We start from the raw sequence: 23,699 nt of genomic DNA, 5'->3' as shown, positions 1-23,699 counted from the left end.
GAGGATGCGAGTGCCCACTTCCCTTAACAGGGCAAGGGCTGCCTCTGTGACCTTTGTGAAGATGCGAGAGGACAAGGACAGGCTGAAAGGGAGGACCTTGTACTGATACGCCCGACCCTCGAATGCAAACCACAGGAAGGGTCTGTGTCGAGGTAGAATCGAGACGTGGAAGTACGTGACCTTTAGATCTACCGCTGCGAACCAATATTGATGCCGGACGCTCGCTAGAATGGGTTTTTGCGTCAGCATCTTGAACGTGAGTCTGTATAAAGCCCGGTTCAGTACTCGCAGGTCCAAGATTGGCCGCAACCCACCGCCTTTCTTCGGTACAATGAAGTAGGGGCTGTAAAACCCTGGCTTCATCTCGGCCGGAGGGCACAGACTCTATCGCACCCTTCTGTAGGAGGAAAACGATTTCTGCGCAAGGTAGCAGTGTTCTCGCCCTTCATCAAGGTGAAGTGGATGCCGCTGACCCTGGGCGGACGCCTGGTGAACTGAATCGCGTGGCTGAGTCGGATGGTCCGGACCAGCCATCTTGACGGGTTGGAAAGCACAAGCCACGCGTCCAAGCTCCGGGCGAGGTGGACCAAGGGGACAATCTCATCGGATGTACAGGTGGGTGGGGCCTTGCGGTGGGGCGGAACCTGAGGTGCCACGCCGTGTCGTGGCCGTGCTGAGTTCAGGGACATCGAAGCACTTACCTGGATCTTTGTGACCACCCCTGGAACAGTCAGGGACAGGGAAGGAAGAGGCCTGTCCTCGTGACCCCTGGAGACCGTCACATCGGGGGCGGATTTGTGCCACAGCTGGGCGTGCAGGGGCGGAGAGAGCGCCAAACCTGCCAAAATGGAATGGTGGACGTGATCGTGATGACGGCCATGCGCACCGGGTATGTGACCCAGGGAACAAGGAAACCACTCTTGCTGAACTCTTGGGTACCACAGTCACTTGGGCATGCGGCAAAATTAAATGAAAAGGTAACAAAAGATTCTCCTCCCAGCCCTCCACCAGGGGCTGGAGTAGTCTGCTTACCAGCTCCAGAGTAGCAGGTTTCATCATCCCTGGTCACCCGTCTCAGGGTTAACTAACCCTTTCGTGGGTTCTTGGCAGCGGCCGTGAGACGGGTGGCATCTGCTTGCTGTGGTGGGCTCCACGCTGGGGCCGGGCCGCAGGGGCGGGCTGCGGCGGAGCTGGTGCAGTCACAGCAGGGGGACGCCCTTGGCGACGAGCAGACGGGTTGCGGGATCTTGAGCCGTGCCAGGGCAGGATGTGCTGGATAGCCTCCTTCTGCTGCTTCACCGCCGAGAACTGCTGGGCAAAGTCCTCAACAGTGTCGCCGATCAGGCCAACATGGGAAATGGGGGCGCCAAGGAACCGTGCCTTGTCGGCCTCTCTCATCTCGACCAGGTTGAGCCAAAGCTGGCACTCCTGGACCACCAAGGTGGACATCGCCCACCCGAGAGACCGCACCGTCGTCACCCGGAGAGCGAGGTCAGTCACCGCGCAGCTCCTGCATCAATCCCGGGGCGGAACTACCCTTGTGCAGTTCCTTTAGCGCCTTGGCTTGGTGGACTTGCAGGAGAGCCATGGTGTGTAGGGCGGAGGCGGCTTGTCCAACAGCACCATAGGCTTTGGCCGTCAGGGACGACGTTAACCTACAGGCCTTGGATGGGAGCTTTGGGTGCCCACGCCAGGTGGCGGCACTTTGTGGGCATAGGTGCACTGCGTGCGCCTTATCCACTGGGGGGAATCGCCGAATAGCCCTTGGCCGCCCCACCATCGAGGGTAGTGAGGGCGGGGGAGCTGAAAGATCGGGACCAGGCAGTAAAAGGTGCCTCCCACTACCTTGTCAGCTCCTCGTGCACTTCCGGGAAGAAAGGAACTGGGGCGGGGCGTGACTGTGAGCGGCGCCGCGAGCCCAGGAACCAATCATTGAGCCACAAGGGTTCAGGGGAGAGAGGAGGAAAGCATTTCCGTCATCTCCGCGTCAGCTTGTGACTGGGCGACCGCACCCGAGGGGAGGAGCCCAGCTGAGGCTTCCGCAACCGACTGGACGAGCCCGCTCTCCGATGTTGCGCTCAAGAGCTCATCACCTTCATGGGCTCTGAATAAGAGGTCGAACTCACCATGAGACGAGCCGGTGAACTCATCCGGAAGCCCAATCGGGGTAGACGAGCATGCTGGGGAATGGGAGGTCCGTGGGGGGATACCCGGCGGAGGTGGTCCCATTGGGGTCCCCAAATCGCCCCCAGTGCTAGCCGTGCCGGCCTCATACCCGTGGGTAGAAGGACCGGGGCGGGGAGCTGCTGGGGTGGCTTGCTTTCTTACAAAGGCAAGCCGCGACCGCATCTTTGCCATGGACATGTTCTCGCAATGAGTACATGACCCATCCATGAATGCTATTTCCGTGTGGGCAGTGCCCAGACACAAAAGACAGCGATCATGACCGTCAGAAGGCGAGAGATAACAAGCGCAACTAGGAATAACACACAAACGGAAGGCATCTTTAAAAAGACGCGTCTTTAAAAAGACGTTCCGAGTGTGCCGCTCTTTTAGAGAAATATACTCTTTTTTAGAATATACTCTTTTATTTCTGCCGAAGTGCCCAGGGGCGTTCTCTGCAGTGCACCAGTGCAGAGGGGGGAGAAGCCGCTGAAATGCGCTGTCAGATCCAGCAGAGGTGAATGAACAGCCATGGGAATTCAGCTCAGTGAGCATCGACCGTTCAGCTCCGAAGAGAAAATCTGAATGAGTGGTTGCATACCAGCTCCTTTTATACCTGTATGTTCGGGGGAGTGGTATGCAAATACCACTTGCCAATTTTCATTGGCCTTTTTTCAAAGACCAGAGGTGTTTCGGGCTCCCAAGAGTGACCCCTAGTGTCACTACATCGACACAACGTTGAGTGAGTGACGGATAGGAAACCCAGCATTTCAATCCTTTGGCAGGTTTTTGCAGAGGAAACACAACATTAGTATATTTCTCCATGTTTTCAGTCCTGTTTTAGAGTCCTACCCCTTTTAAAGCAGCAATCATCCATATTGAGGTAGGGAAACGGTTACAGCCATCTGATCAGCGTGCTGCTGAAGATTTTCCATCAAAACTCGCCAGACGTGAAAGACACAATCACTCCTGAAATGACATTCCCTAAATAGTGTTCTCTGCTTGACTGATGTCCCATTTTTAAGCAGAGAGGTATAAAATACTTTTAGCATATACCGCCCCATGTGTACTCTGCCCTTAATGTACACTGTCTTCAGTCGAGGGCACATCAGTTTCCCATTTTACATTAGATACAATTCAATCTGCACAACTGCAAATTCACAGTAAAGACCACCAGTGACATCTGAGAACTGTGTTATGCTTTGTTATGCTGATGATCTGCATACTTATTTAATTTTACTAGTGGAGCTTCAAGTGTTTTCTTCAAAACAGCTGTATTATGGGTCACTCAAGCAGATGGGCATTTTGTCTGGACTAGAATAGCATTATGCTAATTGCTAGCACCATTACACTCAAACAAAAGCTGCTCTAGAGGAATAACTGTTTGTTCTCAGATCATTTCATGAAGCTGTTTTTCTGTAATAGATCTAAAGGTGGATTTTACAAAAGAAATATAAGTGATATGTTCATACAGAGCACTTAAATGTTTTTGGGAAAGTTTGGGGAAGTAACTGAGCTGTGTGCATTGTGATGTTGCATCATTCTTCAAATAGAATTGTTTTTTTGAGGGAAAAAGTTTAATGTCCTGTTCTCATCTTACTCTGAGCTCCAGAAATCCCCATAAAACATTAATAATGTTCAGATGATGGTGACTAAAGCCATGAAATGTGTTTGACTTCATCATGGTGTTCATGAATCCCTCCTGGATTTGTTCATCAGAGTGTATGTGTGTGTTATCATCCTGCTACATAGGAGTTGATGGAGTTGGCAGTATACGGCAGACTTGATCTGATCAAATGGCCTAATGATATTTGGCTGTTATAAACCATGCAGAGCAATCACTGAACCATCTGACTCATGTGAGTTGACTGAACATTAAGAACTGAAGGCATGCTTTGTGTTTCTCCAAACGTGACACCATCTGGATGCAAAAAATGAGGTCATTGGTCTAGACATATTTAATTTTCACTTAAATTCTCTAGAGGTTTAGATTGTGTTCTGTAGGTTTTGTGTCTCTGTGTGTTTTGTCTTGGATACAAGTGGTTTTAGAATGGCAGTCTTGCCATAAATTCCAGCTCTGTGAAGCTTAAGATGTAGATTTGTTGAGACAGAGTCACAGAAATGTTCTTTAAATTATATGATTTTGAAGGAGTAATTTTGTGGCACTATCAACATAGTTTGTCTCTGCCTGGCATATGTTCTCATTACTTCTTGTTCCATTAAAATCATTGTAACAAATTTCGTGACACACAGGTAAGTGTGCATCAACACATTGATGTTGTTCAGAATGTATTATGATCAAAATGATAATCTATCTATGGCTCTGTAATATTACAGTGCTCTTACAGTGTTCTCAGTTGCTCTCTTCTGACATTTCTTCATTAATTGAACATCAGAAGATGACTATAAATAGACGTACTGTAAGTTTCATTAAAACACAGTAAAACATGATGGCATATGCACCGGTTTGTGCGACAACAGATCTGTAAATAAATGGATGATTTCTACACATGAAGTCAAACTACAAGTAAGCTTATAATAACCATTAAAACAGCAGGACCAAATTATTCTTTACTCATCCATAATATTGTAGCAGCGGAGGCGTGGTCAAGTGTCTGTCTAGAGAGAAAGCTGTAATGGCGCTTGCATCTGAGGTAGATTATGTGTAACACCTGTCTCTAATTCCAGTGAGCATGGGGAGAGCGGCATATAAGCAGCCACGCCACCAGCAGAGAGGGAGAGAGAGTCTGGCACAAGGAAGGTCACGGTGCTCCTGAAGCTGCTACGTTTAATCTGTTATGTTTGTGAAGCTGATGTGTTTAAGTTACTATGTGCCTGTGAAGCTAATGAATTTAAGTCTATGTGCCTGTGAAGCTGACGAGTTTGTGAAGTTGTTAAGCATTGAAGTGGCCGATTAAAAGTCCTACCTGAGCCTGGAAAAACCTGCTTCCCTGTGTTCTCCTTCCCTTCTGTTTGTGAGCTGTTACACTGGTGCCAAAACCCGGTATCTTGAAGTACGCCCCATGGAGCCCTCCCAGTTGGCAGAGATCCTCAAATCCCTCACTGGCTTACACCAGTCCCACCAACAATCCCTGCTTGAGCTCTGGCAAGATCAAGATCGCCGGTTCTTTGAGATTCTTTCGGGCTCAAGTGGAGGACTGGTATGCGATCCGGAGCCTTCTCAGCCAGGAAAGAGCCCCGGCCACCTCCCCAGACAACCACAGCCCCTGCTTCTGAAGATGTGGGCTGAGGACGACCCGGAAGCCTTCCTCAACTTGTTTGAACGGACCGCTGAGATATGGAGCTGGCCGCGTGATCAGTGGGCAGCCAGGCTCCTCCCGTTGCTGTCCGGGGAAGCCCAGCTCACAGCACAACAACTGCCGGTGGTGAACCTCTTATGAGGACCTGAAGAAGACCATCCTGCAGCGGGTTGACTGCAGTCCGGAGCAGCATCGCCAGTTCTTCCGGTCAATGAAGTTGGAGACGACCGGCCGCCTGTTTGCCTTCATCCAACGGCTCCGAGACACCTGCCAGAGATGGCTGCTGGTGGGGGATTGCGACATTGAGGGAATAATCGATCAGGTGGTATTGGAGCAGCTCGTCCATCGGCTACTGCGAGGAATGGCAGAATTGGTCCAGTGCCACTGCCTGGCATCGCTGGAGGAGGCTGTTTAATTGGTGGAGGACCATATGGCAGCATACCAGAGGGCGGAAGAGCCCTCCCACTCTCTCTCCCCTCCCCCTGTGTTTTCCCCGTTCTCTTCCCCCTCCCCTCTTCTCTCTCACTCTGCTCTCTCCCCAGAGCCCGTTTCTGCCACACGGAGGCAAGGAGTCCCGCCACTGAAGCCAGTTTCCCGCGCCCGGGGTGTTGCATAGCCCACAACAGCGACAGTGCCCTGCCGCTCTCCCCCTCAGGTGGAATTGTCTGCCGATGCAGGTACGGGCATGGTGCCTGGGCCAGTCTGCTGGAGTTGTGGGGATCCAGGACACTTCTGGGATCAATGCCCTGTGATGGAGCTGGGAACGGTGGTTCGGATCCCCAACACTCCGCAGGATGCCCCCGATAAGGCCGGAGCGTACCGGATACTGGTAAGTGTCAAGGGGGGTACTCACCAAGCATTGGTGGATATGGGTTGTAATCAAACCACTATTCACCAACGCTTGGTTCAACACGAGGCTTTGAGGTCACACGACGAATGGGGGATCTCGATTATAAGGTCACCTCACCTCAACCTCCTAAAATTGTGGAGGGAGGTGGTCCCTGTGACATTGGCTATGGTTAGGAGGCCTGGGAGGCGGCCACAGAGCAGGGACCAGGTCAGGAGGCCTGGGAGGCAGCCACAGAGCAGGGACCAGGTCAGAAGGTCTAGGAGGCGGCCACAGAGCAGGGACAGGAGGTTTGGGAGGCAGCTATAGGAAGGGGGCAGAGCCATAAGTGGATCCATAGACGGAGCAGGTGGAGCAGTCAGAGGAGGAGCCTCAGGATGAAGAGCGGGCGGAGCCGCAGGAAGAGCCGGAGTTTGAGGGTCAAGAGGTGGAGCTGCTGGAGGATCAGGGATTTGAGACTCAGGAGGTAGAGATAGTGGCAGAGCGGGCTGAACTGTAGGAGGTGGAGTTTCAGGGAGTGAGGGCAGAGACATGGAAGAGTCTGAGGGTGGAGCCGAGAGAGGCTCGTCAAAGGCAGGTGGAGCCGAGGGAGGCTCAAGGGGCGGAGCCAAGGAAGGTGAAGCCAGGAGAGGCCTGAGGGATGGAACCGTGGAAGATTCTGAGGGCGGAGCCGTGGAAGACTCTGAGGGCGGAGCCGTTAGCGACTTGGAACTGACCTCCATGGTCGAGAGCACTGGCAGGGACTGGGGAATGACCTCCATGGTCGTGAGCATGGGCAGTGTCTGGGGAGCAGGAGCCCTTCTTCTCCTCCTCCGCTTCCGTACTACCATGAGCACAGCTGTGGGAGGCTCGAAGGGTGGAGCTGTGGTGGCCCCCCCTGAAAATTCCACTAGGGCTGAAACAGGCATGAACGCTGGCTCTGGGATGAACAAGGCTGGCAACGCTGGCTCTGGGATGGACGAGGCAGGCAACGATGGTTCGTTGGCCATGGCAGGCATGGGTGCTGGCTCATTGGCTGTGGTAGGCGTGGGTGTTGGACGAAGGAGCCGTGGGAGGCTTGGACGAAGGAGCCGTGGGAGGCTTGGATGAAGGAGCCGTGGGAGGCTTGGATCATGGAGCCATGGGAGACTTGGAGCAAGGAGCCGTGGGAGGCTTAGAGCAAGGAGCCATGGAAGGCTTGGAGCAAAGAGCTGTGGGAGGCTTGGAGCAATGGTCCATGGATGCAGGTTTTGGCCCGGGGTTCCCGCCAAAATCCACTGTGTAAAGGGAATCGCAAAGTTCCAGAGTCTTCTCCACATACTCACAGAGTGGCCAGTGAGGATCAGCCGGAGGCATTAGTTCCTTCAGTGCACTATTCAGACCGGTCCAGAAGAAAACCACCAGAGAGCGGTCAGGATAGTGCACTAAATTCGTTAGTTCTAAAAACTCACGGACGTGATCCTCAACTGGACAGTCCCCTTGCTTGAGCAGAAGAATTCTGACAGCCACTAGATCCATGTTGGTCAGTTTTTCTGTAACATGTCGTTGCTGAGATGAGACGGGAGATGCTGGATCTAATTGCAGGCTTTTAATGAAGATGATAAAAGTGAAGGGTCACAAGTCTTCAGCATACTATTCCTGGCTAATTCAGAGTCTAGGGGACGGGGTTTTGACATCTCTCAAGAAGTTATGGGAGAAAGACTTGAATTTAGTACTGGAGGATGAAGAATGGGGTAGGATTTAAAAAAAAAAGTCTATGTCTAGGGATGCAAGGATGTGCCTCATTCAATTTAAGATTCTGCATAATTTTTATTGGACTCCCTCTAAATTGCATAGGCTTGGTCTTAAAGATGCACCCACCTGTTGGCGATGCCAATCAGAGGATGGGGACATAGCCCACGTTTTTTGGTATTGTGCTAAGATTCAAGAGTTTTGGTCGAGGGTTCAGAGTTATGTCTGTGAGATCCTGGGCACTCAGATTTCGTTCTGCCCCAGACTTTGTATTTTAGGTGATGGGGCGGGGGTTAACTTAGGGAATACACATATTAAAAACTGGGTCCTTACTAGTGTGATGATAGGCAGGAAAGTGATCCTTGGGGGATGGAAGTCAGCTGGTGCACCCTCATTTCATGAGTGGTGCACCGAATTGGGCACAGTGGCGGCCTATGAAAAGATGTCATATAGACAGCTGGGAAGCTTGAAGAAGTGGGGCACTTATTTGGACTTCTTGGAGGGATGCCAGTGAGGAACAGTGGAGAGAGACAGTTTAAATGGTGTGTATGTAATTAATTGATGTTTTTCTTTTTTCTGTTTCTTTTTTTTTTTTTCTTTTTTGACAATTTTTTGAGTATTTTCTTTGGACTGTCTTCTTGTTTGTGTGTCTGTTTATTATTCACATTTTTACAGCTAAAATACAAATACATTTTTTTTTATTAGTTCAGGCAGGTAGTGTTATGATGTCTCTGTTCTTTAAAATAGCCAGCTGCATTGCAGTCTACTCTCTACATAGGCAGCTCCCTTCTAAGGCAGCATCCTGAATCTGAATGAGCTTTATTGTCATGTATGCTTTCACATACAAGGAATTTGTCTTGGTGACAGAAGCTTCCAGTGCACAAACAATACAACAACAAGTGAATATAAAATAAGTGAATATAAAATATACAGTATACATAACAATACACAATATGCCAAAAAAATAAATAACGTATTTACAAATACAATTATGTTATGTACAGATGCACAGTTGTGTGTAAGGCAATGTAATGTGCAGAAAGAGGTAGGATATGTTAAATAAAAATAAATAGAGTTAGCTGGGTATTGCACATGATGGATGGACAGAAGGAAAATAACTGTTCTTGTGCCTGGCATTTCAAAATGGTAGTGGGCTGGGTGAGTGGGGTCCAGAGGGATTTTTCCAGCCCTTTCCTCATTCTGGATGTGTACAGTTCTTCGAGGGAGGGCAGGGGGGAACCAATAATCCATTCTGCAGTCCGAACTGTCCTTTGTAGTCTTCTGATGTCCGATTTTGTAGCTGAACAAAACAAGGCAGTTACTGAAGTTCAGAGGACAGACTCAATGAGTACTAAGTGCTGGGGGAGTTCATTTTCACTGTTTTGAGTGTGATCAGCTCCAGTTTGTTTTGACTGAGAAGTAAATTTCCCCAGTCACACTAGCAGCTGCCTATCCTTTAGAAAGTTGGTAATCCATTTTATTTCTACAGAGAAATAGTATTTATGAACAATTTAAGTCAGGACTTAGGCACCATCTCAGTACAGAGACTGCACTTATCATCTGATCGTGGCTTCATTTCTCTTCTAGTGCTTTTAGATCTCAGTGCTGCCTTCGACACCATAGATCACAACATTCTCTTGAATCAGTTGAGAATTATGTTGCCATTTGTGGACTTGCATTAGCATGGTTTATGTCCTATTTAGCAGACTACTACCACTTTGTCTGTGTAAACAAGGAATTGTCAAATCAAACAAAAGCTAAGTATGGAGTGCCACTGGGATCAGTTTTAGGACCTCTGCTTTTCTCCTTATATATGCTTCCCCTGGGAGATATGATCAGGAATCGTATAATAAGTTTCCACTGTTATGCCGACCATACCCAACTTTATATTTCTGCGAAACCCAACAAAATTTCACAATTCTCCAAATGAGCAGAGTGTATCAATGAAATCAAAGATTGGATGGCCAGAAATTTCATTCTACTCAATTCTGACAAAACAGTGGTACTAATTATTGGACCAAAAACCTCTAAAAAAAGTAGCTAAAATATAATTTGACTCTCGGTGGATGTACTGTTACATCGTCTTCTACAGTGAAGAACACTAAAGGTGTTATATTTGATACCAATCTGTCCTTTGAAAATCAAATTTCCAATGTTTGTAGAACAGCATTCTTCCACCTCAGAAATATTGCTAAGTTACGACACATGGTCTCTGTTGCTGATGCCTAAAAACAAATTCATGCGTTCATGACCTCAAGACTAGATTATTGCAATGCATTACTGGTAGGATGTCCAGCAAGTTCAATAAATAAACTTCAATTTGTTCAAAATGCAGCAGACAGAGTGATGACTAGAATCAAGAAATATGATCATATTAGCCCCATTTTATCATCGTTACATTGGCTGCCTTTTAAATTTCATATTAATTTTAAAATTTTGTTAACTACGTACAAAGCTTTGAATGGTCTAGCTCTGCAGTACTTAAGTAACCTTCTACCACACTATATTCCATCATGTTCATTACGATCGCAAAATTCTGGCCTATTAATAGTTCCTAGAATATCAAAATCCACAAAAGGAGGTAGATTCTTTTCCTATTTGGCTACTAAACTATGGAATAGTCTCTAACACTGTTCGGGATTCAGACACACTCACTTAGTTCAAGTCTAGACTAAAGACTCATCTATTTAGCAAGGCATACATCTAATTTATCCATCATCTCACAATTAGGCTGCTTTAGTTAGGTCTGCCGGAACCAGAAACATGCATCATTATCTATTACTCTGCAAAAAATGTAATGGCATCTACACTAATATTATTCTATTTGTTTCATGATTCATATCCTGCTCCATTCCTGCTTGGTGTCAGACTCCACTGCTACGTGTCTCTAAGTGATGATGACTAAATGCAGCCGGTGCCAGCCAGACATCACTTCAGTCTATTACGATGGACTTCAGGGGATGAACTGATTGCAGCTCCAACCATAAGGCATAGGATATTTCATATGCCACTGCCTGAACATTGGACTTAAGATAAACCTCACCAAAATGACCTGCTGGTTGAACTGCGATCTCTGATCTCTGCCTGCATTACCTTGGTCTAATGATGGACTACACTCTTAAAATTGAATAAACAGACTATCAATTAATTGCAAACAAAAGCCTTCATCAGTCAACTAACAAAGGACAATGCATCTATGTGAACTTCTGCAGTTAATCCAGATGAACTTCAAAGACATTAGTGTCACTCTGTCGGTCTGGGTTTTTGTCTGACAGCATCATGGCATCATCATCCCATGTCTGTGGGACAATGATGCTATGGTCTTGTGGGATTCTGACTTCCTGTCTGGTTCGGTTTCAGTCTGTGTCAGGATCCGGACACTCATGTTCCATGTCTTGGCGTGAATGCATTACACTTGTCACCTTGGCGGGATACGCTCAGTCAATAATTTGTTCTGTCTCTCGCGACCGCGAGCTGTCATCACGTTGTGCTGAGGTTCGGTCACTTCGGTCTGAGGTTTCGGGTTTGTGTGTGGCCGTACTCTCGCACAGGTGTGCTGTCTTGTTTTTGTCGCCTGTTGCGTGCATCGCATGCCATTTGCCCTGTGATGTATGCTCAGCCTTTGTTTAGTGTGGGAATGTGTGGCATCGCTTTGTTTGGTGTTGCTATGCATTCTCTCATCTTGTTTGTCAGTTGGCATGAACGTATATTGCCTTTGTAACGCAGTTCAAAGATGTGCAAGGAGGAGGCGGAAACAGGCTGAGCAGTCTACGTAAACTTTAATGGTACAAAGGAACTTAAACATAACATAAAACACACAGACATGTGCACACACACAGCGGTCGTGTGCATCTCTCCCTCTTTCTAGCATCCCCGGCTCCTCCTTTATCTCTCTCCTGCTGATTAGGCAACTCACCACCAGGCGTGCATCCTCACGGCCCGGCCACGCCCTCCTCCTCGTCACAGACTTATTGTCTTGGCAATGAGCGCTCATGCCATTCAGGTGTTTTGTTGTCTTGTGAGAGCATGTGGCTTTGTTTTGTTTCTGTATTGCCGCGTATCTCTTTGTCTTGCAGCATACCCTGCCTCCTTGTTTGATAAATAGTTAATTTGCCTCACCTGTCCCTTGTTAACATGTTTGATTTCTCTCCCTATTTTAGTCTCCTCATGTGTGCTGTCCAGTGCCAGTTCATTTTGTTTGTTCCAGTAGGTTTTGTGTGATCCAGTCAGTCTTGTGTGTCTGCTGGTTGGTGTTTATGTACACTCCCTGGTTCCTGTTTTTGTCCGGTCGGTCCTGTTCCCTCTGCCCCAGCCTGGATTACCTTTTTCCCTGCTGGGTAGTTTATGTTTTCTTTTTCCCCCTTGTGGGAGTTTTTTTTTTGTTTTTTGTTTTGTTTTGTTTTTTTTTTTTTTGTTTTTTTTGTTGCCTTTTTGGTTGTGTAAATAAATTCCCTTATTTTTGAAACTCTGCGCTTGCTGGGTTAATTTAGTCCAGAGGAGAGAAGGGATGATGGTGTTGAATGCCTAACTTAAGTCCACAAATAGGATCCTTGCATTCATCCCTGGTCTGTCCAGATGTTGCAGTATGTAATTTATTCCCATGTTGACTGCATCATCCACAGACTTGTTTGCCCTATAGGCAAAATGCAGGGGATCCAGAAAGAGTCCAGTGATGTCCTTCAGGTGGGCCAACACCAAATAACTTGACCACAGACCACAGATGTCAGAGTGACAGGTCTGTAGTCATTAAGTCTTGTGATCTTGGCTTTCTTTGGGACAGGGATAATAGTGGAGGGTTTGAAGCTGAAGGGGACTTCACACTGCTCCAGTGATCTGTTAAATATCTGTGAGAAGATGGGGCCAGCTGATCAGCACAGCTTTTAGACCCCGTTTCCACAGTGCGATTCATGCCATTAAGAAAACACAGTTTCACAATGAATAAGACACCCTATGCCTTTGGGCATCATACATTATGTCGCTAACTAATAATACCAATTGACATTTTAAAAACACATCCATGCACAAAAGCCAGAACTTGAAAGGACACTTAATGCTCAAGCAAGCCTAATTTTAACTGCAGCATGACTGTTTTGTGAAATGAACGTCTCCCGAACAGACATTCAAAAATCATAATTTTTCATATGAATCTACCAAGGAGGTCTATAATACCTGAAAAAATCTATCTAATAATATTTGCGATTTAAATGTTGCTTGCAATAAATTTTGTTTCATCAGTGTACTCAGTTATGCTGTGTTCCATTCAAGTTGGATGTGGGATATTCCTACTTGATATCTCCGGCCATAAATGCATTCCATTCCCTGATATTTGGAAGATGACGTTTAAGGAAACAAAACTGCAACATTCCTGTTAGCTTAGCAGGGGTTTGACTCTCATTAGAGATGTCTCCTTGCAACCCAACTGATAAACAATGCTGCAGCACTAGCATTTGTGATTCAGGTGTACGATTATCAAAAGAGATTATAATGTTTTATACATCTGTTTCTGCAGGCGTTTGTTAAACAAGCTTTAATATCATGTAATGTGGATCGAACTCATTTATCAATATTACTTAATAAAGTGAATGTTTATCACTTTGTATATCTCCCTGAGTGTCGACATGTTTGTGTGAGATCATGCCAATGCATCTCGGCGAAATCGGAGTTGAGAATTTCTGCATGAGCCTACAAGTTGTAATTCTGAATTAAAGATGCATTGCATTGCACTTTTCCTAGTAGGAAGTTGTAAAATCCGACTTTCCAAGTTGAATGGAACACAGCACTACTTTTCAAAACTTGATCTGACACTAAATTCTCAAGCAGCCTAATTCAAGCTTAGAAAACTCCTGATGTTGCTTTAACAATGCAAAAAGCACTTACCAATTTACTTGAAGTGAAAATCAGCCCTTCTCAGTAGTGATGTGGCAGTGACAGCCGACTCGTCAGCGTGCTTTTCGCTCTTGAATTACGTACATCACTTAAAGTGTGATTGCGTCACTCAAGGCCAGCAAGAAGGCATGGACTGGGACATATCCTAAAGATCACACCCACCAAGAATAAATAAATCAATCTGTTTGGCTGATGAGTCTGACAATCTGACTTTAGTTGCTCATTCATTTGCACTGTTGAGGGATTCTGTAGAAATTCTGAAGGCCTGAGGGGGTGGAGCTCAGACTCACGTGCTGCTTCTGCTAACGAGCTTGGCATCGGTCATGCAATTTGTGAAACAGTTGTCACACTTTGCTTGTAAGCATCAAGGAATAAATTCTGACTGGATAAACTTTTCATTTTTCTCTATTTGTTTGTAGATTAATTAAGAGTGGAAAGCGATTAAAAATACATAGGCAAAAAGGTGATTGAGAATGAAAGGATGAAAAATATTTATTTGGCATGTTAGGCCAGCAGAGAAGGCTTTGCTGGCCCTGAGAAATCGCCACTGCGTTTCCATATTGTATTAAGATGAGTTTCGGGTGATCCAATCACATGTGGTCAACCCTAAATACAGATCTAAAAGGGGTCCAAAACAAACCATAATAAAATAATTTAAAATCAACATAAAATAAATAAATAAATACATTATTATGTGTCAGTATTCAGAGTGACAGTGTGAAATCCCCAATTTCACATGATCCTGTATTTAATAAATGAAGAGATTTTTGATATAAATGAGTAGAGATTAAAAGAGCAGCCAACAGTAATGAGTCATTTGGACACGACTGACACAAGCTCAGCCAATTATCCTCACGTTTCATGATTAATGCTACAGATATATGTGATGTATCAAACTGAATCTTCACTCTCAAATTGATTCACAGTCAGAGGAATCAAAGTGTCATCTCTCTTCAAGACAGTCTGGGAGAAAATAAGAAAACTCAACATCAGCTGTATCAGTCTCTAGTAGACTGAATGGCTAAAAAAATGCATATGGAGGACTGTGCAAGTGCCACCCAATAATTCTTTTCTGAGATCCTGAAATGAGACGAGAAATTAAGAGTGATTAATTGAAATGTACATATTAGCCACATCGCTGGCAGGGGGCAAACTAACCAACAATCTGCTGTTATATGACATTAAATAGCCAGTAGAGAGAGAGAGAGAGAGAGACTGTATAAACATGTACAATATCAGTGTAGAGCAATGTAACGAGGTTCAGGATGAGCAAGGAGGAGGCGGGAACCGACAGAACAGTCAGTATATCTTTAATGACATTAATGATCTTAAACAAACATAGACACGCACACGCAGCGGCCACGTGTTTCTCTCTCTTCCTTGAACTGGCACCTCCGGCTCATCTTTATCCCCCTCCCGGCTGATTAGGACAATTCAGCGCCTAGCGTGCATCCTCACAGCCCGGCCACGCCCTCCTCCTCGTCACAAGCAACAAACAGCCTGTTGTCCACTAATCAATTCACTGCAACAGCTGACACAAGTCATGAGCTATAAATGTGATTTTTCAGACACCAGTTATTAGTGCAAGGACAGAGCTTTTGACAGAATATGAGCTGTATGAGGCTTATCTAACGTGATCCCAATGAATGAGCCAATCAATATGTCAGATGTACACAAGCCCCATCCACTCTGACTCTTCTAATGCATTCTCAATGAATGAGCCAATCAATATATCAGATGATATCAGATGAACACAAGTTTCACTCACTCTAATTATCTAACTCGACTGCTGCACCAATCAGCAGTGTGCCATTGACCTCCATAAGAAAATGATGGACATGACTGCAACTGTAATCTGAAGTGGTGATGTGAATCTTAGGAAGTAACTTGGTTGGAAAAATGTTGACAAATTAAAACACAAACATAAGTGGAAATGTGTAAAACAGCTTGCAGCAAGTGTGTTGTTTTAGATAACAGTACTGGGTGTTGGAGTGAATTCAGTGTAGATGTCAATTTACTGCAGGACAGTGTCGACATATTTCAGTTTTCTGTCTGAAAACACTAAACAGTGTCACTGGTCAATGTAATTATTTAAAAACTCCACTGTTTCTTTAATTATTCTTGATCATAAAACTGACTTTCTATTCTGAGAACTGCATGATCTGAACTATCCTCATTAATTTCAGCTCTAAAAATATCAAAAATGCACATAACTACTGTTTCTCAGACAATATCCTGATTTGATGGTCCCTGTAAGAGTAGTTTTACTATAAAGCTGACTGAGTTCAGATAGAGCTGTATTATCTACTGTAGAAATGAGATTGAGAGGGACGGAAATTGTCTTTCAACACTAGACAAAAAACAAAACAAAACAAAAAACGAATAGAAAAGCAAAATAACTGTAACGGTGGTCTGCATCCACTATTTCACCCACTGATTGAGCTTTTTTTTAATGCAACACCAGCTATAACACAATGCAGAGCTGCGATTCAGCAACACACAAGGAAGACTACTCAAAAGATGAATCCAGAACAGTACTGGTGAATGCAGAACATCTTCAACAAGCTTATAAATAATCCACCAGAACAAATGGAAATACACGATTCTCAACAACATAAGAGGCGCAAACAAACACTGCTGAAAAATGAGGGTATGCATGGAATAATTTTAGCATGGTTTCCTTCATAATTAATGAAGATGATGCATTTGTGAGGTTAAAGTCCCTTTATGAACATCATTTCATACCAAAAAAAAAAAATAAATAAATAAAAATAATAATATAAATATATATATATATGTTTTATCTCTGACTACTTGTTTGATCTATGTCTAACAGTCTGCAACGATGCAAAAATAGATTATTAAACAAAATAAAGACACACAGATACTATACGAGGGAAGCCCTCGAGAGAGAGACAGACAGATAAAGAAGGTAAGTAAGGGATTAGTGAAGAAAGAAATATTAACTTTCACTATCCCAATGGACACAAACACTTTCTCTATGAGCTCAGCAGTTTCAAATTCTTCAGATGTCCAATTACATCTGTTCCTTTTGGCTCTTAAACTGAACAACTGACCATCTTCACTCTCTCATTGACTCTGTGACTTCTGCAATTTTACTCTTTCTGTGTTTATTTGTCTGTCCTCTGGAAATAGACGATAAAACAGCAATCACAGATCTGAGAGGTGATTCGTTTCATATTAATTTCTAAATATTCATATTCAGAGTCAGACCTCAACCCTCATAAACAGCATTGACAGGAAATATTGAGTTAACGCAGGAGAGCTTTTTCATGTGTGTGATGGTTAAACAGCATCATGTTTTATAGAGATATCTGCTGAACTGTATATAAATCACTGCAGGAACAGGCATGTATTAGACTCTCAAACATATCTGAATGACTGATTTTCAGGACTGATTGAAGTTGTGAATCTTAAATTGAGGTGCAGCACTTGTTACAAACAACAGTAGATTTCAGACGAGACACCCTGACTGATCTACTGACATGATTGGACTAAATTAGACCATTATGATTTATTATTAACAGATTGCATTATGATACTGCTGCTGTAAACTCCTTTACAACATAAAGATGAAGTTGAAGCTGTGACCATCAAACTATGTGAAGTAAATGGTTGTTTTACCTGGTGACAGATCTCGTGCACCACAACCATGGTGAGCTCCATCTGATAGGAAGAGGAGGAGACGTCAGTAAGATCTTCTGCTCCACAAACAAACTAAGACACCAGTTCTCCATGGCTGCATACGGATGTTTCGGTACAGCCAGTAGATCTGCACACACAGAGGAAGGTCAGAGGTCAATAGACCAGGATTGTCCACAGCATCTTGAGACTATCTTAGCTGTCTTGAGAATCTAAATATGAAACACCCTTTTCACATTTTTAAATGTCAGAGCCTTTAAAAGAACAGGACATATTTAATGTATTCTTCATGTAATACCACTGCATGTTAATGCTCATTTGATGTTATCACTTAAGCCAGACGATTATTTATTTATTTATTTATTTTTGTAATAGAGAACAGTGTACAGTATCACAGCTCTAATCCCAATAGATAACAAGTGATGATGATTAGTCCTTAATCAGATATATTCATCATATAATTTCTGTAATTGAATATCATTGAATCGCAAACCCAAAACCATACACTCAGTTTTTCTAATTTTCAAGCAGTGAGAGAATCAACCAATCACAGCAAAGCATCAAAACACACAGTTCAAATAATCACATTTCCCTCCAAACATATTTAAAACAGTTGCTTTACTCAAGTCAAAGCATCAGTAGTACAGCAGATGGTGAATAACCACTTTTAAACCTCCATCAGTCCTTTCACAGGAAGAATTCAAATGTCCATGAGAAAAGAAGCAGATAAACCTCTGGCGCTGTTAAATCCAGATTTTATAATGAGTCAAAGAGGAAGAGGAACAGTTTAAAGCTGTAACATGATTATCAGTCGGGCTGAATGTATGCATCTTATTTGCATGCATTGAGTTCAGCTGAAAGCAGCTGCAGAGTTTTGACAGGGAAATTGCAATCGTCATGGTGACTGATGCAGCTGCATGTCTGCGGCGAGGAGGAGATGACAGCGAGTTAGGCAGCTTTAAATGAGAACAGCAGTCACACACTTCACTGATAATAAAGAGTCTGTTTTAGGATTGTACAGCCACACACACACACACACACACACACACACGCACACACACACACTTGTAAAAGATGATGGTGTCACCTGCAAGGAGAGGAGGCTTTTGAATTATTTCAAAAGGGAATAAAAAAGCAAAGAGCAAGGCAAGAATGAGAGACTGCTGTTAAAAGAAGCAGACAGTGCAGGTTTAATTGGCCATATATAATGTGCTTTGTAAGTGAGAGACTTGATGATCTTTTAATTGAGCTTTTATACAGAATCAAAGAGTACAATGATAGTCAGAGTTTGAGCCCAGATCAAGACCAAGACCTGTCTGTCCAAGAGCCAGACAATCCATTTTAACCCTCTGGGGTCGACGGACGCACCGGCGCGTCCTGCTGGATATTTTCCTCATAACAGTGGAAACAACGTAAAATACTCCGTCATTTTTGGGCATACAGATAAGTGTAAGACATCATTAGAAACTATAAAGGGTCTACTTTTATTTGTGTATACTCACAATAACAACAAAACCTTGTGCTTTTGTAAAATAAAGAAAATAAACAGGGTACGCTTTCAGCCGTCTCTGTCTCCGCAAGCATCTTTCTGAAACACGTCACAAAAATGAACTGAAACTCTGCGAATACTTAAAGACAAACATGAAACACATGTCTAAAGAAAGCTTAAAATGTCTACTTTTAAATAAAACAATTAAAATTTAAAACAAATATTCTCCTGCAATGTAATCTGTATGAAACAAAGCGATGTACAATTTCTCCTGGCTCAGCTAATTATCGCTAATGTGATCCCACCCACCAGCAGAGCGCGCTATTCATACGGTAATGTGCTGAGGCGATCAATGCAAATGGTAAACGCCCCCAACAGTGCCTTAAAAAGCATCAAGTTCATTCACTTTCCTGCGCGTTTGGAAGATGGCACGCTACACAGGTGAGGAAGCTCCTGGATAGTGATGAAGTGTTCACATTTTCCTCAGAAGAGGAGCGGGAATCCGACAATGAACGTTTGCATTTTGAAGAGCGACTTGATCCAGCCGAGGATACAATTTCGGATGAGTAAGTCATTTAGTTTTACTTATTTATTAGTTGACATGCTATTTTATATAAACATGTACATATTTTACTAGTTGGACTATTTCCAGAGTATTGAAATTTGAAATATGTCCTAATAGGCAAGTTTTAGTTACATTTACATGTTGTTTCGGCTAAAGCAGGTATTTAAATTGTATGCTGTATGATATAAATATGATTTGTAATATGATATAAAAATAATATGAATGTTTAGATTATATTTTAACCAGTGTTTATGCTGCCATATTATCATCAACGAAGCTTGTGCTTGCAAATATCTGTTTGGGTGTAAATGTGTGAAATGTGCTGTAAATATGCCCATATTAGAAAATCAGCATATTAGAATGATTTCTGAAGGATCATGTGACACTGAAGACTGCAGTAATGATGCTGAAAATTCAGCTTTGATCACAGGAATAAATTGCATTTTACAATATATTCAAATAGAAAACAGTTATTTTAAATTGTAAAAATATTTCACAATATCACTGTTTTTGCTGTATTTTGGATCAAATAAATGCAGCCTTGGTGAGCAGAAGAGACTTCTTTTAAAAACATTAAAACATTTTACAGATCTAAAACTTTTAAATGGTAGTGTAGGTCTAAAGTTTTTAAGTAAAGTCTTTATGTAAAGAAAATGTATAGTCAGATTACTTATTTTAACTTAAACTTGATTTTGTGAATAAGCTACAAACAATACATTCAATCATTAAGTCTCCTCACATTCATTCTCTCTCAGGGGAGGGGTCTTTGTCTCCTCAGGTGTGAATCACATCAATATTAATGATCATCAATGCCTCCTCGCATATGGCCTTTCTAACACTAAAAGTCTTACAAAAGTTAAATGACTATATGATTTTGTATGACTGAGTGATCAGGATGGTTTTCACATCATTTTGTACAAAAACTCTAGGCTACAAGATTCAGTTCTCAAAAGTCTTGTGAACAAATGTTTAGTATGTGTTATATGGCCTTATTTCAGTGACTTCAAAAAAACATGCATAAACGTTATTTTCTCAAAAATACAAACACGTACATACATGTTGTTCACATATTATTGTAGCCCAGTTTGTGCTGAATACAGTGTTATCAGACTTTAGACACTAATATGTTTTTAAGCAACTGAAAATAGCACAAATGTCAAGGCATGTCAAAACTTCTCCAGGGCACAAAACACCCTCAGACCCCAGAGGGTTAATTAGATGAAAGATAGAAAATGTTGAGCTTATTACAGAATTCATCAAACACTGAGTCACTTTGTGTAGTGGATAAGCTGCCGTTCAGAGTCATGCAATTTTTGCAACTTCTCTGTAATGGTGAAGATACTGTGCTGTAATTATTAACTTTAGAAATATGGAAACTAGCGTTGTCACGATACCAACATTTCAGTAGTTGGTACTAATACCAGTAAAATTCCAAGATTCTCGATACCAATTTCAATACCACAGCAAAAAAATGGGTAATCTGCTATTAAACACACTCCATTGGCTTATTTAACAAGTTAAATATCAAGGTAAATAATAAATTAAAACAAATGTATTCAAAGTTTCCCAAGTTTTTATAACAGTGAATTATACATTGTACTATACAGTAATATATTTATGTTGTAATTTCTTTAACTTCACGTTTCTAGCATTTCTTGACGTGTGTTATTGACAGAAGCTTTACACCTCCAGATAAGCAGTTCACTACATTGCCCAGTATGATTATGCTGCGATTTAATTATATAAAGTCTGCATGTGTTGAGGACTTCACAATGATTGAGCTTTCTGCTAAGATATTTTGGTGCTGGCCCACGTGTCCGGTAATGATAAAGTTTGCTGGACAAATTGGAAAATAATTTGGTCATCTCATTTACCGAAATGGGTTTTAAACGGGATGGAATATGCATAATAATGTAATATAGGCTAATAATGTCACAATCAAGTCACATTTGTTTATTATAGCTGCTCTTTCATTATATATATATATATATATATATATATATATATATATATATATATAAATTCAACAATGGGGGCAAAACAACGTAACTACAATTTGCCACATCTCTTTTTGTTTATAAATAAATAAATAAATAAATAAATACCACATCGTTAGGTCATAGCATTGCTGCCAAAGTGAAGACAAATGAGTCCAGTGTTTCTCTACAACCTGAGATTCACATAAGCCTAGAGTCCATCTCTCCAGAAGGCAGCAACGCAAGGCTTTTTAAATGTGATTCTGAAGAGAAAACACGCGAGACGTGAATGCAGGCTGCTTTTGCCAATGTGCGGGATACAACACATTGTAGCCGCGGATTAGGACTCCGCAAGCTTCAGGAAAGTTTAAACCTTCTTGGCAGCGAAGCATTGTTATCACTGACATAGCGTCACACCGTTGCCTAAACTTGGGGCATCAACTAAAAGGGTAGCTAAGGTATCATGTTAATATTTTCACCTAACATTGTGTCCGACAATGTTTAAATTTGTCGTACATTAGGACATTTTAACGGTCAAAAACAGGTAATTACCAGCTAACGGAAACTCTGGTGTTATCAATAAACAGTCATGTGTCAGTCAGAAGCATATATCGAATTAAGTCGGTTCTCAGTACTACCGGTACTGCAGTAACACTGGAATCGTGACATCTTTTTTATTTTAGTATGGACTTGGTACCCAAGTAATGGTACTTTTGACATCCCTAAAATAGACTTTGGTCTTGTGTTAGATCATACACTGTAAAAAATGTCCATTTTACCATTTTAATGGTAAAAGACTGTAAAAATGCTACAGTAAAAAAACAAATTAAACCAATTTATATATTTTTACTGTAGCATTTTTAGTCTTTAAATTTTTTTATTTTATTTTTTTTAATAAAAAATAAAAATAATAAAAATATATTTTATGGTAATTACTCCTAAATCACGAGTAATTACAGTAAAATATACATTTTTAAAAAATATATATATTTAAAAAGACAGTATTGTTGTTTTATGGTATAATGTTGTAAAACGTACATTTTTTATATGTAAAAAGTATGATTTTCCGTATATTTAACGGTTAAAATTTACACTACCGGTCAAATGTTTTTCACATTTTAGAATAATAGTAAAGTCATCAAAACTATGGAATAACATAAATAGAACTATGGGAATTATGTTGTGGCTAAACAAAATCCAAAATAAATCAAAACTGTTATATTTTAGCATCTTCAAAGTAATCACCCTTTGCCTAGAATTTGCAGACATGTACTCTTGACATTTTCTCAACCAACTTCTTGAGGTATCACCCTGGGATGCTTTTTAAACAGTATTGAAGGAGTTCCCATCTATGTTGGGCACTTATTGGCTGCTTTTCTTTATTATTTGGTCCAAGTCATCAATTTCAACAACTTTTGTTTTATTTTTATTTTTTATTATTACATTTTAGTTTTATAATGAAATAAATTAATATGTTGGCACAATTATATTTTTGTCTACAAAACTAATTTCAAACATTTAAGCATATGCCTTCAGATTAAACGATTTTTAAGATCATGAGAAACATTTCAGTCAAGTGTTTCAAAAACAGTCACAGTCTTTTGACTGGTAGTGTATGTATATATAGCTATACAAGATCATAAAATGTTGTTTAAAATAGTTAGATGAAGGAAGTATCACACAGTAGGACACTGATGACAATGCTTAAAATTTCATGTCAGTTACACATATTGTATTACAACAAAGTTGGCCAGAATATGTACATATATAAATATAAACAAATATAAAAATATGTAAAACAACATACATCTTAAAGATATTTTGCAGATTAATTGCTCATATTTTCACTCTATGTGAGTTTGTTGCATCTTTATATCTGCAGTGTTTTAATTCTTTCCCCAGAATATTCTTGAGAAAAAGAGAAAAGCCCTATACTTTGACAAGCACTGTTTCTGCTGTCCTTTAAACAAAGTAAGCCTCAAAGACTCAAATTACCATGAAGTAATATTTTTCATGACTTATTTTCTACTTTTTTATCAGGCGTGAGCATTATTCAGCAAGTCGCACTTCAGCTCCCACTAATGCTTTGCTGTATGAATAAATTATGCAAATGACTATGTACTGCTCATAGCTTTAATGT

The 23,699-nt window shown here is 42.2% G+C and overlaps 1 pseudogene; it reads right to left on the bottom strand.

The window, feature by feature from the left end:
• Positions 1 to 23,699, bottom strand: part of LOC127434915 (thyrotropin-releasing hormone-degrading ectoenzyme-like) — a 184,124-nt pseudogene that overhangs the window by 119,113 nt on the left and 41,312 nt on the right.

This window comes from Myxocyprinus asiaticus, chromosome 45 (assembly GCF_019703515.2).
Source record: "Myxocyprinus asiaticus isolate MX2 ecotype Aquarium Trade chromosome 45, UBuf_Myxa_2, whole genome shotgun sequence".
Lineage (NCBI taxonomy): Eukaryota > Metazoa > Chordata > Actinopteri > Cypriniformes > Catostomidae > Myxocyprinus > Myxocyprinus asiaticus.
Note: the sequence above shows the minus strand (reverse complement) of the source record. Positions and strands in the feature narration are given on the sequence as shown.